The sequence below is a fragment of the Centruroides vittatus genome, unplaced genomic scaffold, assembly GCF_030686945.1.
Source record: "Centruroides vittatus isolate TY-2023 unplaced genomic scaffold, ASM3068694v2 contig_355, whole genome shotgun sequence".
NCBI lineage: Eukaryota > Metazoa > Arthropoda > Arachnida > Scorpiones > Buthidae > Centruroides > Centruroides vittatus.
Window position 1 is genome coordinate 1,203,730 of NW_027122178.1, and position 21,417 is coordinate 1,225,146.

At 28.7% G+C, this 21,417-nt stretch overlaps 1 protein-coding gene across 1 annotated transcript in view; it reads right to left on the minus strand.

Moving 5' to 3' along the window:
* The window catches only part of LOC136974726 (transforming acidic coiled-coil-containing protein 1-like), a 70,861-nt gene that overhangs the window by 49,052 nt on the left and 392 nt on the right, over positions 1-21,417 (minus strand). Inside the window, exon 2 of the mRNA XM_067269671.1 lies at positions 4,543-4,603. The gene's annotated coding sequence lies outside the window, so the exon portion shown is untranslated. The remainder of the gene's footprint in view (positions 1-4,542; positions 4,604-21,417) is intronic.

The following is a 21,417-nucleotide window of genomic DNA, read 5'->3' on the forward strand; positions in this document are numbered from 1 at the left end:
AGCTTTCCAGGCCCAGTAGTTTTTCTTTTTATCTAAAAGCAACTGCAGTGCTGGATGAAAAAAGAAGAAAATAAAAGCTTTTTTTTTTACACTTTTTGATTGCTTATATTTTGGCAACCCCTTTATAGAAATATTTAAAATTTTGCATACTACCTAAGAAAACAATTATCTTTCAAATGATATATTCAGAATTACTATAGGTTTTTGGGGCAGAGAAATTGATCACCAAAAATTTGCAACTCTAATTCTGTATATATAGTCAGTCAATTATTTTTTCACTTGGTGCAGAATCATCATCATGACTCTCAATCTAACCATATCATACAAATTAATTTAGAGATGTAAAGATGTAAAAGCAGTTTTCTTAATTTCTGAATTTTTTCTATATAAAGTGATACTACTGAATGATATAATTTTTATAAATTATTCTCACTGACCAGTAAAAAAAATTAAATATTGAAATATTGTGCAAACCCATCATAGGATTGTGACAAATTATTATTTTTTTCAATAGTTTTTACAAAAAATAAAAAAATTATACATTTTCATATATTTGAATATAAGAATTTCATAAAACTTTTCAAAATTTATGAACTGATACTAATGTTTTAAATATACAACAACAATTACCATTTAGGAATTTTAAGATAAAATTTTATTTACAAGGGGAATCTGACAGTTTGTAATCACTGATTTCATAGAATGTTTTAGGTGTGTTGTATTTATTATACTTAACCCAGCATCATTGGGACCAATGCAGTGCTGTGTTATCGAATATGCCACCTTATCAGACAGTGAAAGTTTATCCAGTTTTTTTTTCAATCTCTGGACACAATTTTACATATCTGTGTGTGTAAAACTGTACAAATCAGCCTTTTATGATTGTTTAACATGCCATTTCAATTTTTCTAGACTATTCCTATCTTTGATTAATTTGAAACAAGAACACACTATTCTTATTGTGCTTTGTACACTTTTATTGCTTATAAATACAGATGAACTCTAATTATGAAAGTACAGTAAATAGTGTACTGTAGCTGTTTCCATGATAATTATTGATTCCAAGTGTGCTAAATATTTCCACTTCTCATATGAAACCTGTGCACTGCTTTTGGCAAGCCTAGAAAAATCATGTACAAGCTAACTGGTTTACCTTGCAAAGCATCATGTTGTCTTGGCATTTGTTATCTCTAAAAGTGGAACCCACATCTTTCCAAGAACTGCATGTTTTGAGTGCCTTTACACAAAAATTTTAACTCTGGATATAACTAGTACACTGTTAATCTCCAACAAGAAGCTCAACATGCCAGTTTATCAGGTTTTCTGGCATACTGGATGCCAGATTAATGGAATTTCACTGTATTTAATGTAATGTAGGTTTTTACAGACTTAGACTTAATTAAAATCTTACCGCATCTGTAAAAATGAAGAGTTTTTATTAATAATAGATGTATGTAGTGGTCAAACAAGTTCTCAAATATATGATGAAGTTTTTGTAGATGATAACAATATTCCATCTTAACAATTAAAAATAATCTTGCCGAAATGTACTCATCTTTATCAGCCTTGCATGTTTATTTTAATAGAAAGGTTAAAAATTTTTATGGAAAGTTACAAAATTGTAGCTATCTCTTCGAAATCCATAGAGAAATAGTCAATTGCAAAGATGTTAATAAAATACCATCTCTAATTCACCAGTTGAACACACCAGTTTTTTGTGACATGTTAAAATATGCATGATTTCCAAACAACACACAAAACAAATATTTTCAAAAATGTTAATGAAGTTTATTTTCACCCTCTGTTAATATAACAAAATGAAAAAACTGTGCAAAGAGGCAATGATTATGTGCACATAGTGCAATGAGCCATTTTGTTTTAACTGTTTTTATCATAAAACACTACCCAAAATGCTGTCATATTATCGTGAAATAGTCATTGAAAACACTTTTCCATCACTCATTGCTGTAATAAGATTGGCTTAATCATCTTCAATATAGTTGATGGATCCTATCAAATATTCCAATTTATTCAATAAATTGTTGATCAAAACTTGCTTTTGAAAAGCAATTTGCAATGATACATCTAAGCTTCATTCCAAACTTTGTTAACCATTCATTCACATTGCATCAAGCATCTTCATCACTCCAAACTCATGTGATCCATCTTCAATAACAAGCAACATATTTTGTTTGATACTGTAATTTAAAGTTCTAAATAATTCACTGATCTAAAGATTCCAATCTATAAGTTGTATTTGATAAAAACTTGAACTGTTATAGATTTCAGTGTCAACCATGAAATGTGCCCTGCAATAGCCATAAAAAGAATAATTTTTCTTTTTTGGAAATCATGCTGATGTCTTTTTCAACCAGTTTAAACTTTTGACATCGTGAATAGATGTAGTTATGCATTACAGAAACGAGACTTAAAGATTTTTCAACTAGTATCATCATCAGTTTTTCATTACTTTTCATATTTACTCCCAAAAAATGAGTTACCTGCTTTCTTTGCTTTTTTATCTCCATGCATTGAATTCACCATTAAATACTGTTATTTTGTCCAACAGAAATTAAATGAGTTTGTTTTAATACAAACTCATTTCATCTGCATTAAAATCATCATCTGGACTATACTTCTGTAAAATTTCTGGTAAACTTTACAACCATTTTATGCAAAATTCTCCTCTTGCACATTCTGCACTTTCACAATAGATTTTATTGAAAAGTATTCCATGCCTTTTAAATTTATCCAGCCACCCACTGATTACTTTGAATCCATATGTTCTAACTGTTCAACTTTTTCTCTAAGAAGTTTCCCATTGACAAATATTCTTGTCACTACACTATACAAAACTACTTCAGCATACACCTTTCAGCATATGGATACTCACATTTATGCTTTCTTTTCTGTTCTGTCTGATTCTATTGTTCACTGAAGTTTTCCAAAATCTTGTTTTTCAGACATGTAGAGAGTGTATCTAATGGAATTCTTTTTTAATTTCTGATTTGTTTTGTTGCTTTTCTCTGCAGTCTTTACATATCTTTTCAATCAATGAAATATCTCTACTACTATCAACAAAATCTTTAGTTTTTTCTTATTTGTCATTTTTTTCTACTTCAAAACAAAACTGGTAAATATACTGATTAATTGTCCACATGCAATGAATGTCCACATGCAATGAACTTGGACAATGAATGTCCACATGCAATTTGAACTTGAAGTGAGATTTATACATGTTTATGAATGTTTAGTTCCAAATAAGGAGTGCATATAGACAACTAAAAAATTTTATTAGTCAATAATTCAGCAACTTGTCAAATCACAGATAAGTGGTGTGCTACATTTTGAAATCACTACATTTTTAAATTTTCAAAATCTAAAAATTTAAAAAATAATAATTTTAAAAGACTAAGTTGAGGCAAAATAAAATTAGAGTTAAGGAATTCAACTTATAAGAGTCTAATGTAATCAGTTTCCTTCTTTTTATAGTATATTCTATATACATTTATATTATAATATCAAAATATTGTAAGTCTCTCTTTGGCTCATAATGTTTTGCAATTAAGAAATGAATACATTAATATACATCCACTCAATGCAATTATTTGTTGAACATTAGAGGCACATCAAAATTAGGTTTAATTAATTAATGCTTTTATTTCAAATTATAAGACAGAGATATGTTATTTTTTAATTTTTATGTATATTATAAATATTACTAGCTTTCAATTGTAAATAGATTCCATACAAATTAAGTCATTTGATCCATACATTTAATTATTCTCTCAGTCAGTCTCTAGTACTGTACATCTTGCTAAGGGAAACTTACACTCACATCATCCCCCAAAAAAGGCTAAAACCATTGCTGCTTCTATGTTCTATCAGAATCAATAACAAAATTTTTAAAAGCTTTCATTTTAATTAATTTAAAGCATTTTTAAGTTAAAAATATTTTATCATAATAAATGTAAATCAAACATTCAGTACATTATTACCAAATAAAACTTTTAAATTGTATTTTGCATTTGAGAAGCCAATATATATGTGCCTCCCTATAGAAAATAAATTCATGTACCTTTTCTGTGGAAATAAATGTGCACGCACCCCAATCACGGTTGTTATAAATAGTAAGAAAACTGTACTTGTTTTTGTTAGATATGATTTTTTTTTATTTATTCCAAATTAATTTTTTAGTGTGATATTTTGCATAATAAAAGCTCTTATCATTAAACTAAACTCCAGAATTTTTATTACTTTAGGATTATTTGTTAACAAATAAATTCCTACAATCAATAATTCTTGCATAGTTGTTGCTGTTCAAAATTTTTTCCAGTTGTATATTTATTTTCATGGGAAGGGTATATCAATTATCAAAACTTATATAAAAAAATAAAATAAGTAAAATAACAAAAAATGATAAATATAAAACAAAAAATTTTAATATAATAATTTTTAATTAAAAATTTAAATAATCATACTTTATTACAATTATTGATAATATCAAATAGTAAAAGAAAATTTTTAAAAATTTATACTTACAGATGTACTAAATCATATAATGCAATGTAAGTCACTTCAGATTAGATTTTTAACATAAAATCTGAAATGATTGATTTTATTTAAAATAAGTCAAGTAAATATATCATTAAAATCAAAATACAAACTAAACAGTAAGAATTCAATACAGAACATGAAATGGGTGAAATTTATTATTGCAATATTATTTCTGAAAAACATATTTATTCTAATGAGAGCATATATATTTGACTATTGTTTATTTTCAGCCATCTTCAAGTAAAATGTGAAAATTTTAAAAACTTTTCTCAAAATTAAATATTTGTAAATTTAATTTAAAAACTTAAATTTCTTTATTCTATAATAAAGAAATTATTATAGAATTCCAAAGTTAAACATCACATTCTAAAAGTATTCACTGTTCTTAAAGAGTTTAAAGAAAATTTGTTTAAATGTTTCATCATTTAAAATCACTCTCAAATGATTTTTAAATACAAAATATTTTATAAATAAATTTGAATTTAAAATTCATTCAAAACAAAAATCATCTGCTTTCATATTTGCACTATTTCTAAAAATGAATCTAATTAGAAACATTTGAATTTTACATAAATTAATTTTAACTTATGCAAAACCAGTTTTAATATTAATATATTTATTATTATATTAATATTTATAAAATTATCTATGTTATTATTAAAGAAATTCATAATAGAAATATTACATTAGCTAAATATTACATAGAGAAATGACTAAAGAATTTAATAATCTATCAATCAATTTTATATCTAAACACAAAATAGCATAATACAGTAAGGTCCATTTATTGTCATCACAATATTGTTATTAGCTGCTTAATGTTATCAGAATTAGTAAGTTCCAAAACATTAATATGCTTATGAAACTTCACTTACAGTAATCAGAAGTTAATTATATTTATTGTTACCAGGTAACTAGGCATTTTTAAGCTGTCTTTGTGCACTATCAGTCACATAGTGCAACTGATGGGGAGAAAAGAAGCTTAAAAATTCCTATTTACACAATTGTTATCAGTCTTAGTCTATGCTATAGTTAATGTTTATCGCTTTAATCATTATTTGCTTACTATACAGTAGTTTAAATTTCTTACTTTAATTATACTCTAGATGTTATTTATAACCACTAATGCTATATACAGGAGTTCCGCTGCATAGTACCAAAATTGCTAGTTAGCGATATTTTTATTAATGCAGTGATAAAAATCCTAGTTCACTTATTTCAACATTCAGTATGAAACTGAACCATAAAGCACCCTCTCCTTATCTATATATATAAAAATGAATGTATGTCTGTGTGTGTGTGGTGTGTGTTTGTCCTTCATGCACTACCACACCATTTATCCGATTGCCATGAAACTTCGGGAAGTTGTTTAATACACTCCCGCGAAGGTTTCTGGCACATGTAAAGACCACCATTTCCCCCCTTTCAAAAATATATTTATATATGGATTAAGGCTTTTATGTCCAACAGATGGCGCTAACTTCCGACGACCTAAGTTTGCTTTTCTGTGAGGCATTATGCTTCTCTGTGAGAATGGACTAAAGCAGATCATTTTCTATCTATCTATATAAATAAAATATAACGTTTGTTTGTTCCTACCGATTCCTTTGAAATTTTGACACAACGTTGCATTCAAATACACACGTGTTTTTATATAATATACATGTCGAAATTCCCCCCTGGGGGGTGAGATGGACAGGATTATGGCTTACTGTGAAGAACTTGGCTTCTGTTATACTGTTTTAGATGCGGTTTTTTGGGTTTTTAATTGCGTTTTAATAGGGTACGTCAACAGAATATACACTAAAAAGGAATTTTTCGATATTCCCCAGCAGGGAGAGGGACGGGATTATGGCTTACTGTGAAGAACTTGGCTTCTTATTTTAGATGCAGTTTTTTGGGTTTTTAATTGCGTTTTAATAGGGTACGTCAACAGAATATACACTAAAAAGGAATTTTTCGATATTCCCCAGCGGGGAGAGGGACAGGATTAAGGCTTACTGTGAAGAACTCTGCTTTTATTATACTATTTTAAACGCGTTTTTGATTGTGTTTTAATAGGGTATGTCAAGAGAATGTACTGTACAGTTTCAGTTCAGTTGTTTTATTAAAAGGTACAAATTAATGTACATCCTGGCTCCGAATGTACTGTACACTAAGAAGGGATTTTTTGAAATTCCCCCCACGGGGAAGTGTTACACATTTATAAAAGATACATTTTGAGCCACAACAACGCGTGGCCGGGTCAGCTAGTTGCTAATAAAGAAAGGGCCAGACATTCGGGTCTTCTATTCAAACAAAACCTGGCAAGCATGTAGCCTTAAACACAAACAACTCCTTGTCCAAATAATAGAACCCACTTCTCAAGCATTTCCAAAAAATGGTGTATGGTGATGATGTTGAAAAGTTGGTGGATGACCACAGTGAAGAACTCACCACTGAAGAGCTGCAAAACCTTCACCTAGAAGTGCAACAATGGCAGATGAAGAAGTTGCTTCAGATGAGGAAGAAGAGATGGGAGAATGTGCCTTCTTCAGAGATTAAGGACATTTTCTCTATGTGGAGTAAGGTACAGGGGTTTGTGTAGAAAAATTACTGAGACAAAACTATTCCAGGCCGTGTCTGCAACTTGTTTAATGATAATGTCTTGCCCCATTTTAGGCAAGAAACAGACCTCTTTGGACAGTTTTCTTGTGTGACATGGATCCACTGACTCTGAAGCTGGTCTTAATGCCAAAAGACCAAGAAGGGAAGCGATCCAGATAGTGCATTGACACCTAAGGTCCTTATGGAAGATGATTCTCCTTCCAAACAATAATAGTGTATCTGCGCCTCTCTCTATCCCCTCCTTGCTGTCTTCCATACACCAAGAGGACTCTTCAGAAAGGTCAATGCCATGTTAAATGTTCATTTATTCTTTACGTTATATTATATTCTATAATATGCTTCTTGTCTAGTCTTGCATTCAATTTATGAGCTCTATGACAGCTTTTCTTTTCCACTAGATTTATTACACCATCATTCAGAAACAGGACAAGCTTTAGAAAAATCCCATTTTATTTCCTAGAGAATGCATTTTGGACTTCAAGTCCCTTATCTACTCTTTGTGATGTAACTGTTTAGGAAATAATGCATACAAGTTAACTATAAAATTTTTTGCACTGTTACAAAATCTGCAAAAATTTTTTAACTTACATGGTTTTGAGAAGCACAGAAATGGTGACAATTGATAAAATACAGATGACAATTATTATTTTACAGGTATTTGCTGTAACAATAGTAGAATGTTAAGGATTTACAAGAACAATATATATAACATAGATGTAAAAGTTGTGAACTTACATTAGATATGATGGTGCGATACATAAACTAGTATTAGTAGTGAGAGACAAACAATATACATAATAAAGTACACTGTTAAAACCATAACATTTAAAACTGTTTTACCATTAAAACAATAAAATAGAATAATGAAGTAAAAAACCTGTTCACCGTTACAGTAGAATTGTAACACAATGAAACGATTCACAGAAATAACAAAAAAATTTGTTGCCATTTTCCTTTTTATTTAAACACTCCCCCATCCTCCTTGCACCCCCTCTTGGTCAAATACGGATACCATGTTTCATGTAATTTTTGACCAGCATTATTATTCATAATTTTGTCTTTATTTTTTGGTATTTCTAAATGTTTATGCCATCTCCTTTTTGCATATTAGATTCTTTTTTAACAATTTTTACGGTGTCCCTAATAATCTAAATCGAACAAATATGGTATAATTTTAGTGCCCAAAAAAATCACTAGTTTAAATAGGAAGATAAATGTTCATGACAATGATGAAAATATATGGAACCATAGAAATGTAATTTACAAACTCTGTTGTAGCTGCACTGTACCTAAATTTTATACATGCAAAAATGGCAGATTTGAAGATTCGGTTTAAAGAACACATAGCTGCAATTAAATATAATAATAGTAGTTTGGCTGTTACAGTTCATTGTAACAGTGAAGGTTGCCAAATTATTAGGGACACCGTAAAAATTGTTAAAAAAGAATCTAATATGCAAAAAGGAGATGGCATAAACATTTAGAAATACCAAAAAATAAAGACAAAATTATGAATAATAATGCTGGTCAAAAATTACATGAAACATGGTATCCGTATTTGACCAAGAGGGGGTGCAAGGAGGATGGGGGAGTGTTTAAATAAAAAGGAAAATGGCAACAAATTTTTTTGTTATTTCTGTGAATCGTTTCATTGTGTTACAATTCTACTGTAACGGTGAACAGGTTTTTTACTTCATTATTCTATTTTATTGTTTTAATGGTAAAACAGTTTTAAATGTTATGGTTTTAACAGTGTACTTTATTATGTATATTGTTTGTCTCTCACTACTAATACTAGTTTATGTATCGCACCATCATATCTAATGTAAGTTCACAACTTTTACATCTATGTTATATATATTGTTCTTGTAAATCCTTAACATTCTACTATTGTTACAGCAAATACCTGTAAAATAATAATTGTCATCTGTATTTTATCAATTGTCACCATTTCTGTGCTTCTCAAAACCATGTAAGTTAAAAAATTTTTGCAGATTTTGTAACAGTGCAAAAAATTTTATAGTTAACTTGTATGCATTATTTCCTAAACAGTTACATCACAAAGAGTAGATAAGGGACTTGAAGTCCAAAATGCATTCTCTAGGAAATAAAATGGGATTTTTCTAAAGCTTGTCCTGTTTCTGAATGATGGTGTAATAAATCTAGTGGAAAAGAAAAGCTGTCATAGAGCTCATAAATTGAATGCAAGACTAGACAAGAAGCATATTATAGAATATAATATAACGTAAAGAATAAATGAACATTTAACATGGCATTGACCTTTCTGAAGAGTCCTCTTGGTGTATGGAAGACAGCAAGGAGGGGATAGAGAGAGGCGCAGATACACTATTATTGTTTGGAAGGAGAATCATCTTCCATAAGGACCTTAGGTGTCAATGCACTATCTGGATCGCTTCCCTTCTTGGTCTTTTGGCATTAAGACCAGCTTCAGAGTCAGTGGATCCATGTCACACAAGAAAACTGTCCAAAGAGGTCTGTTTCTTGCCTAAAATGGGGCAAGACATTATCATTAAACAAGTTGCAGACATGCCTGGAATAGCTTTGTCTGAGTAATTTTTCCCCATAAACCCCTTTGATGGTGCTGATATTGGTGGAGATTTAATTAATTGTAGATATTTTCATTAATTATTTTTCTACTTAATGTATTAATGATAACTATATTCTGCATCAATACAACTAGGGATTGCAATCCAGCAGTGTTTTGAATCCAGCTGGATTTTTGCTGGATTGAAATCATTCCAGCTGGATCCAGCGCAGATATATTTCTGGTGCAATAAAGTGTTATCTGTCTATCTATCTATCCAGAAATTTATGGATTTTTAAAGAAATAAAACATTTTTTTTAAAAATACTTAAGAAACTTTTATTATTTAGACTGGTCACTATAAATCAGTAAAACTTCTTACACATTTAGGTAGTAAACTTAACTTTGGTTCGGTTTAACACTCGAGATAGAGATAATTAACTTTAAATGTTTAGTTGAATTATAATTATAATGTAATCTTTAAGTTAAATAATAGCAATGGTAATTCTACTGATCTTTCTACTTTCTAATTTCTACTGATATTTTTAAGTTAAATAATAGCAAAGGTAATTCTACTGATTAATTTATATTAATATATTATAATAATGTAAGGACGGATAATCAGTGGCTAAGCAGCTATCAGTCTTACCAGTTTTCAGATATAGGCTCTACATATTAGTCTGTAGTTATTTATAAATATATAAAACTATGTACTGGAAGTAGAATAAGTTAAATAAACTACACCTTTATCAATCCAGCAAAATTTAACAAAATAATAACGTTTTCAATTATTTTTAATGATCTTCCTCGGTTACAAAAAAATAGAACATTAAATATAGAACATAAAATGTGTTCGGAATAAATGTAAAAATTAACGGAAAACGCCCAAACAGACAAAATATAGATAAATAAACAAAATAAATAGCGGAAAAAATATATACAGGGTGTTTTTTTTAAACTGACGGTACTCAGAAACATCTGTAGAGCAATCTAACAGCCGGACTGTCGCCAAATTTGGGACAGCGACTAAGGATGACATGGAAAATAGATTCCGCAAAGAAAAAAGTAGTACCTAAATTCGCCGGTAGAGGAGGATTTGGCACTGTTGTAGCGAAAAAGCTACCAGCACTTCACTGAAGAAAGGATCATCAGTCGCTTTTTTCCACTTGCATGGCCGCCTCGCTCCCCGGATCTAATCCCATGTTACTTTTTCCTGTGGGGTTACTTAAAGTCCAAGGTCTATCTTGGTAGTGTCCCAAACTTGATGACTTTGAAGGACAACATTTCTCGAACTGTGATGAACATTCCTGCGGACATGTTACGTTCGGCCATAGAGAACACGGTGTTCAGGATGCAATGAGTTGTCCAGCAGGATGGTGATCACATTGAAGAAGGGAGAAGGTTATTTGCTGATTAATTAAACTTTCGTTATTACACTGAAACCTTTATCTGAAAGTTAAAATCTAGCTGCAATTAACAAACACACGAATGAATAATCATATTCATTCGTGTGTTTGTTAATTGCAGCTGCATTTTATGCAGATTCGTAGCTGTTTTGCTACAACAGCGCCAAATCCACCCCTACCGGCAAATTTGGGTACTACTTTTTTCTTCGCGGAATCCTTTTCTCATGTCGTCCTTAGTCACTCTCCCAAATTTGGCTACAGTCCAGCTGTTAGATTGCTCTACAGATGTCTCTGAGTACCATCAGTTTAAAAAAAACACACGGTATATAAGATCCAACGAAACCGGCAGAATCTGTTAATAACATTTTAATTAATGTAAAAGGATCTCCAGACGGTAGACAATGAGTCCGCATCTCTATGGTTTATACAACCAGTTGTCATGTGCACCTTGCAGATTTCCAATCTCTCAAGATGTTTGACCGTTTGCCTATTCGTCGTCGTTTTTATAATTGCCGCTCGATCCCATTGGACGTTAACATCCTTCTGTCTTGCGTATGATGCCAGCACAGTGTTGTCAAGGTTCTTACTGATTGTATATTTGTGCTCTTGAGCCTTTGTTTTAAACTGCGCATCGTTGCACCCACATAAACAAGCTTGGAATTGAAACGTTGGTCGGGTAGAGGCACCGAATATATACCCGTTGTTAATTCTCTTTCTTTTTATCGTTTCTTAAATGTTTGAAAACAGTGGGATTACATCGGTATACAATACGAAAATTATCAGACCTGGCAGTACATCTATGTATCTTGTTTAAAAAAATGGGATGTAATCAAGCACTATTCTTTTTATATTTATTCCAAACACATTTTATGTTCTATAGTTAATGTTGTATTTTTTTGTAACTGAGGAAGATCGTTAAAAGCGATTGAATACGTTATTATTTTATTAAATTTTGCTGGATTGATTAAAGTATAATTTATTTATAAGTAATTTAATTATTAGTGTTAGTAAAGTAGTGAGTAAGTAATTAGTAGCAGTCTAGTACTTAGCAAAGCGGCAACGCGACAACGTAGACTTTTGCGCAATTATTTAGAAAGTTAATTGAGTATTTGCAGATCCGCAGCGCTGGATCCAGCAGGCCGAAGAATGCGCTGGATCCAGCTGGATTGCTGGATGAGGGATCCAGCAATTGCAATCCCTAAATACAACCATATAAAAATGTTTATTTGGCATAAATGGGCAAATAGTTTGCAATCATAATATGTTAAAGTTATATAGATTGTTTAATTATTATGCCTTTGTGTCCTTTTTAACTCTATTTAAAATTTATTTTGTATACTAGTACTTTCTATATATTAACAGGACTTATTATACTGGAAATTATGGATGCAGACATTTAGTCTTACAGATCAAAAATAATGTTCTTTTTATATATATATATATATATATTGTTTTCGAAAAATTGGCTTTATGAATATGATGTTTGTGAATATACAAATGTCTACAAAAAAAATTATCAATTTTCACAAATAAGTCAATAATATATATATTTGAATTTACAGGTAATTGCCTTACGTGAGTAATTCGTTCCAGGAGAGGTGACGTAAATCAAATTTACTTGTATAGTTACAACGTAAGTCAAAACTACAAGGGCGTCGCCAGAGGGGGGCAGAGGGGCAGTTGCCCCTCCCTAGACATGCGAAAAAAATTATTTAAATGCTAAGTCATTTATTGCCCGATTTATAATTCCCGCGCGAAAAACCCAAGATGATTATGTTTTAATTAAAATAATCTTCTTAAGCTTCTTAAAATTTATGAATCGTTTTTATTTTACCTACATACAATTCATATCCTCTATCAATTTATATCATCTTGCCCCCCCCTGGCCCATTGGCTGGCGACGCCCTTGCAAAACTATGGTAGAAAATGCCAATAATGAGCACTTAAAGACCGCTAAATAAGACAACAACACAAAAACACAGATGTTTTCATGTTTCGTTCTCTAGGATTTATGATGATTATATTAATATTTACTGTAAATGTATATATTTTAATATGATTTTATGTGCTTTTAACGCTTTTCTAGTGATATTAAGACAAATATTTGTGGCGGACAGATGTAAAGTCGAATAAAATGACTTAAACTTTATTTTTATTTTTCCATATACTTTTTTGACAAACGACGTATAATTGAGAACGACGTAACTCGAAACAACATAACTCGAGGTATACCTGTATTAAGTTTCACATTTCAAATTGCATTTCTGTAATTAAATAAGCAGTAACATTTTTATATACTAACTATTTAACACAACAATAATAATTTGTAAAAATGAATAGCATAAAGAAATTTCCAAATTTAGTGTTTTGATTAAATTAAACCACAATATAAACTTTTTCATAATTAAATAATAATAAAAAATACAAGTCTATTTTTTCAAAAAGTCAATCTTTTGAACATTTTCAAGATATCCATTCCATCATCAACAAATTACATTCTACATTCCAAATATGTAATTATTCTACTTTAACACAACTGTGTACAATCTAAATATAAAGATTTTAATTTGTTCTTGTTTGGTTAATCATAGTATAAATTGTCATTTCCTTGTTTAGAAAAATTATTTTTTCATATTTTATGCATACAAAAGAATTAATATTTTTTTTTTATATTTCAACCTTTTCTACATGAAAGAAGGTTTCTTCAGAATTTTGAACTTATTATAATTATGCAAATTAATATATTCATAAATGTATCATGATCATGCTTATTTTTCATGACTTACATCTTTTAAAAACTATTTGTAAAGTTCCTAGTTTATTTTTATTGACAAACAAAACTGAAAATATCAGTTTATAAATAAATTTTAAGATTATTTCATAAAATACCCAAATTTATATTTTAAAATAAATATATATGTAGAACAATATTTCTTACAAGAAATGTATTGAAAATTTTAATATTGTTGATAATTAATATTTTCCAAGATTAAGAATTCATTCTAGAGACAGAAACAGAAACAATTAGGATATAAAAAGTTAAATTTATAATATTTGAATTTTAGAATGCAACAAATTATTTCAATCATTTTTGTAGAATTTGATATTATGTAATATTGTCATATACTTTAATAAAATATTTTATTCTGAATCTTACTTATACATGATTGTATCCTTATGATCAACTATTTAATCACAATTTACATTTCCATATTACAACATTACATTAACAATACCTTTAAAATATTTCAGAAAGTCATTAGAATGGCTTTATGAATTATATTAAAAGTATTTCTAAATATCAGGTTTTAATATCCTGTAAACCTAAATAATTGTTAGGTCTGTGAAATACTTTTTTTTGTGTTTTATATCTAATTTAATAGGTATAATTGCCTAAAAAATTTTCCAAGGGCCATGTCTGCACTGGAAGGGGGAGAGAGGGTTATGAAAGTTTCACGAAATTGGACAAGGGGGATTGGGCTTCAGTGGATGTCCTTTTTTTTCCATTAAGTTTTGTACAGTTTATACATTTTATTATATTTATTTCAAATTTTCTTGTATATTTGTTTTTTGAGGCAATTTTTTTTCAAAATATAATGTCTTGAGCTGGTAGCAAGGGAACTGTAAAATTTTCATTTTTAAACATTATATTTTAACGTTGGTCTAAAAATCTTTAAAAAGTTGGTACACCACATGGTAGCAAAATCTCTACAAGTCAAGTCTGATCTTAATCCTAAGGAATTTGGGCTATTTAATTCCTAGATGGTGTGAAATTTGCAGGTTTTCAATTACTTGTTTATTTAGGATTAGTATCTTACATGCAAGAATTACTGTACTACTGTACATACAAATGTATAGTAGGCTACCTGTCTTCTGATTGGAAGATTACTTGAATCCAGTATGGGAAGAAGAAAATTCTTAAACATTTAACATATTTAAGTAGGCTGTAAGTGATAAATTTATGTACAGTATTTGCATTTTCTGTTAAGATTGCATCAACAAATCTTTGAAAAGAAAATTTAATATTAAAATAGCATAAATCACAAAATTAATATAATGCAGGGTATAGTGGATTATTTCATTATAAGAAAATTCACAAAGAAATCATTGATATGTTAGTCAAATAAAAGTTTAATGCTTATAAGCAGACATTGAGCTCAAAATTTATAAAAGCCCTATATAATAAGATTCAACTCAATGTAATAATTATTCAAGTAAATAAAAAAAATGTATACATCATTAGTTATTCATATACATTTATTTATTTATGCTATTCAGCAATTTATTAAAAAATAATTTTGTACAGTCCTTATAAATTATTTGAGAGAGTAAACCAGTTATTTTCAAACTAAATATTAACTATGTCAAAATAAAATGTGTAATTATCTCAAACATTATTATTCTATTTTAACAGTTATTTCTGAGAGTTTTGAAATAAACTGAATTAATTTTACAAACTAACTCAAATGCTTATTTTTTTTATTGTCTAATATTTATATAGAACTGTGCAAAAAATATGGTCAACCACTAGTGTTGCCACCCATCTGGTTTTTAATTCATTGTCCGGGTTAACAATTAATTTTGTCCAGGATTTCGTAGAAGTTGTGAAATTATGATGAACAAAAGTACTAGTAAATATTTTTATAAATTTACTTTATTTTAACAGCAAAAGACTGCACACTCTCACCGAAAAAAGTAATTTGCCATCTTATGCCAATGTACTGTACATCACAACCTGTCAACTTTTTTTCCTTCTCAGATCTTTAAAGCTAAGTTATTTCTTATTTCATTTCTTAATTTAAGTTACTCCTACACAAGTCCCTAACTGGTTTAGAACTGGAGTGCACATTATTCTTTGCATGGTAAAATAACATTGCACATGCATCAGGGACTTCTGTTCGAACAAACCTGACCTGCCATCCAGGTCAGCAATTTTGAAAAGGTGGCAAAACTATCAACCACTAAGACAAGCTAATTAATTTGCTACATAATATTTTAAATCAGAATTAACAAGTAGAAAATTATATATTAATTAAAAACAATCATTATTTTTAATTTATATTCTAATATTTAGATATGCACTAAGAAAAATATTACCAACTTTACAGTTAGATTTATAAATTCATTAACAGCTTAAATTTAAATTAGGAATATTTAATTACAGCCATACATATTTTATCATCAATTATAGGTTATTATTATTTTAAAGATTAAAATATATCATAATATATTGAACATATTCTATTATCAAATTATATTCAATATGTTACAGCCACTACTGCATTTCATTTTAACAATTTTCACTGAACATTATTTTGTGATTATGTTTGTTCATTGTCTATTTTAACAAATCAAAAATTAGTATAGTTGTAGAAATAAATATATCGGAATCTAAATGTTTACCTGTTTTTTAAATGTTTTTACAATTATGTCTCTTTTTTTTAAAAAAAAAAAGGGAGGGTATTCCAAGTAAACCTATAAAAAATTACACTTATTTTACCTTCTCTTTTTTGGCTTTCAGTTACATCCACAGATGTAACATATGTATTTCCTTCTTCCATATATAAGTTGTGTGTGTGTGTGTGTGTGTGTGTGTGTGTAGAAGTGAATAAATGTTTCTTCTAGAACTAGGCTGGACAATAAATATGTAAAAATCTAAAAGTAATTCAATTATTTTTTTAAAAATTAATACATATATTTAGTCTAGATATTACAAACTATTTTAAGCATGCTTATTTTTATATCAGCAAATTAACCATTATATATTTCTACTTAAATCAGATATTACATCTAAAATTAATATATCTGAACATGCAGTACCATTAAATATATTTGAAAATTAAATACAGAATACTATATATCAATTTAGTTACAAGTGTGTTTTATATATAAAAACTGAAACAAAATATCAAATCTTAATAGATCAACACATTCACAGTTTACAAAATACATGCTTCATGTAAAATAATTTTCCTAAAATTAGTTCATGCTTATTTCATTACTATTCCAAAACATTATAATTAGCAAAACTTAGCACCATATTTATATCTATCTATTAATTCTGCTTGTAAAGGCAGCCAAAACACATTTAATTTTCTTTACATTTGAAATGTTTTTGACTCCTTTTGAGCCATCTTCAGTACAAACTACTTTACATTAGAGAATATCTAATGTACTGAAGATGGTTCAAAAGGAGTCAAAACGTTTTAAATGTAAAGAAAATTAAATGTGTTTTTGGTTTATATATATTTTTTCCAAACATGCTTTCTCTAATAAGCAGCAAAGACATTTCACAAAAATATGTGAAATTTAACAGAGCATAACACAACTAAAAAAAAAAGAAAATACAAATTTATCCTGAATGTTAAACATCTCATGAATAACAAAGAACTATATCCAGATAAATTCATATAACTGGTATTAAAAGTGATCAGATCAGAATGCCATGATGAATATGTGAAAGTTAAACATTTTTGAATAGAATAACTGAATTTACACTTCAATTACATTAACAAAAATTGTATTTTGCACTTAAAATATGATTAATTTAAATAACTAAAGTTAAAATTATTTTTTCAATGTTACTAGGAAACTATGTATAAGCTAATAAAATACTGTAAAATGAAACTGTTTCATTTAATTGCAAAAAATAATTTTTGCTAACATTATTGAATGTTTTATTACTTTAAAAAATATTTAATGTATTTAGAAATACTTTCTACAATCAAACATCAACTTTCACAGGTTAACTTTTGCATATTTGATTATTTGCAAATTCACCATCAATAATTAAATGGAATTTTTTTTTTGGAAAATCACAACTTGTTTACACTGAAAAATGTAAAAACTAAAAATGTAATAAGTTATAAATGTATAAAATACATGTATTATTCATCTAGTTTATTTATTACCATAAATATATATACAAATAAAACATTAAATTTTGTAATAAACTTCAATGTGCTGAATTGAAAATTTGAATTCTATACTATATACCAGACATGGGCAAATGCGGCTCTTTTTGAGTTACATGCAGCTCTTGCTGAAAGTGTTAATTTCTGCTTTTTATTATTATTTTTACAATTTTCACAATTATTTCCACAATTTTGTGAAAATGTGTAATTATATATATGCAATATTTAGTACAGTAGAGAGTCGTTTATCCAACTCAATTGGGGACTGGGGTTGTTCGGATAACTGATTTTTCGGATAACCGATTATGTACAAAAAAATATATTAACCTGTCAATGTTGAAATTTTTCTCCGTTGTGTATCACTTCGTGTTGAATTTTTCTCCATTGCGTGTCGCTTCGTGTTGAATTTTCATCGATTTTAAGCCTAACGAAAATTTTTATAATAATAATCGAGGCTATTGTATCATTAAAAATTATTTCTTTATTTTGTACAAACAAAATAAATATATTGAAAAATATAAAAACAAAAATTATACTTTAGAAGTAAATCTAGTATCAAAAAAGTTCAATTCAGCACGACACAGTCCGACTGGAAAGCGTTTGGATAAACGACTCTCTACTGTAATTTATTTCCAAGTTGGTGCAATAAATTAAATTGACATTTCAAATCTATTCTTTTAAAACAAGTTCTTGAACAGGATGGGGGACACCCTATCCTTCCCTGCCTTACCATACTATCCGCCACGACAGTACGGAACTACGGCTCCCATGCATTTTGCAAAACCTACATTTTGGCTCTCACTGAACTCTTGCTTGCCAACCTCTGCTATATTCTCTGCAAAAGCTAGGCTCTTTGTCTTGGTACGAGCCAATCTCATTCATAAGCTTTGTCTAAGCTGCAGCTCAGAATTTTAATGGTCAAATTAAATTAAGTCCAGAATCACAGATTGGCCAACAGCTCAGCTTGAGGTGAATTCTATGCTAACGTGAGCTACAGCTTTCAAATTTTACTTCAATTGCTGCTTTTGCTTCTATTACTGCTGAAATACAGTATCACCAAGATGTAACTTTTCCATATCATCTCGTGTCATAATGAATATATTTAGTATATACTGTACAGTACATGAAATAAAAAATATAAAATTTTGTTTCAACCTCAATCCAATTAGGCAAAATTTTAATTATATACACATAGCATATATAATTAATATATATATACATATACAGCATATTATTTATCTTTTCAGCTGTAAAAACATTAATTGAATGCTAAATAGCAAACAGATTGTATAGCATACTTTAATTAAATGGAACAAAATTTACAACAAAACAAACATTGATTAATTATTAAATAATCAAAAACAACTTAAGCAAAAGTAATAATAAAGAAAAATGAAACTATTATTACAAACAGAATAGTTTACGAAGCTTATTGTTCTGCTTATGTGGTGAAAGTTCAAATGTCCAGTTACAAAGGCAATTTGCTAGTCAATTCAAGGGGTAAGAAATATATTCAGTATTCTTATTTATAACATCACTTATGTTCTAAGTGACTAATAAAAATCGACATAGTGATTTATCTGTTTTATAGTTATCGAGGTATAATTTTTTGAACATTTTTGCTTTTTTCAATAAATGATTTATTAAAAATTACTTTAGCCCCCACAAAGTTGTTAAGATCATAAATGACGTTATAAATGCGAGAAAATCAAATATGTTCCTACACTTTAAAGTGGTCAGCAAATTTCCTTCATAACACAATCTTTGAACTTTCTCCAAATAAATACCTGTTGTCTTAACCTTAAACTGTTTCTTTTTCATTACTACTGTACTACAGTTCTTGTCAAATGAATAACTTCAGAAAAGTTTATGGTTTCTTGGTACCATAAGCTTAATTCCAACAATAAGACAGAAGTTTAACAACATTAATATGTACAATGAAAAATTGTGATTGACAACTTAATCAGATTAGTTTTCTCTAACAGATAAAGAATATTGTTTGGCTATTTACAACTTGCCCTCCTCCCTTATTTTCCTATTTTAAGCCAGTTTTTATTCAACTCCTATGATCAAAATTATCCTCTGAAATAGTATTTGAACTGATTCTTTGTTTTAGTTTTAAAATATTTTTCATGTAATTAATTCTTTTAAAATATTTAAGGGAGGACATTGTGTTTTCATAAGGTAGGTTATGATGGACTGCATCTGTTATTTAGTGTCTCCACTATTTAGAGGTAAATATTATAGATGTCCTATTTGAAGGGTCTGGGGATTGTAAAAATGTCCGTTAAGTAGAGGTGTCTGCTATTCAGGAGTGTCTATTAATGGAGGTTTCAATGTATATTGTTATATTTCTGATATAATGAAAATTTTATATAATATATTCAACAGAATGTTATATTTTGTCAAGTTTTGGATGTTCATAATGTCTTTTCCATAAACAGAAACAAGTTACCAATGAATCTCAGTGGCAGTTTCTCCTTTTGAACAAAGGAATTGAATCACTGAATAAACATAGCACTTGGCAGGATGAAAAATTGTCACAGCCATTTTAAACACACACTGCAAGCATAACAATGATACAATTAAAATCAAGCGACTTCTGTCATATGGCTCAGAGCCTAACAGATGCAGCACTGCAGAAAACTGTAAACAAATAATTTTCCTTGAATTTCTACTCACCTTATATCTTTACTTTTCAAACATGCTTCATATGATATAATTGACTAAATTATTGCCATCATCTTGATGGATATATTGGAATGGTAAGCATTTCATCCAGATGGCTACTAAGGTAGATGCAGGTATGATATCTATACACTTTATTAAATGTAAACGGAAGGAGGCAAAAATAATGCAAATGATATAGCATTATAATGCTAATGGCATCTTAGTAATACCACTTGAGTATTGTTAATCAAATTAAGTTTGTTTATTTTATGGATATGAATATTAAGCTCTAAAGGAATTGATTCTAACCATTCTAACAAAATATTTTTATCAATTTTGTAACAGTAGTTTAAAATCTTTGAATGATCATATATTTTATGTTGCATAAGTTGAACATAGTATTTTATCAATGACATGCTTTAGCCACTATTAATACAATATTCCTAAAATCATTTTTTTTTTTTGTATTTCACAGTCTTTATTTTCTGACCTACTAAACATTTAATATTATAAAAATCAATTTTATTTTATAATGATATGTATTCAAAATTTTTTGTATGTACAGTACAGTACAGTAAATTGTGAATGAAGATGAATATAACAAATAAAAGTTGGAAATAAATTATTTCTTAGAATTTATTAGAGTTTAATAGCGTTTTTTTCGGGAAATTTTTATATTTTAAAATCAAGTGTAAAAATCTTTGTAATGGATTAATAAT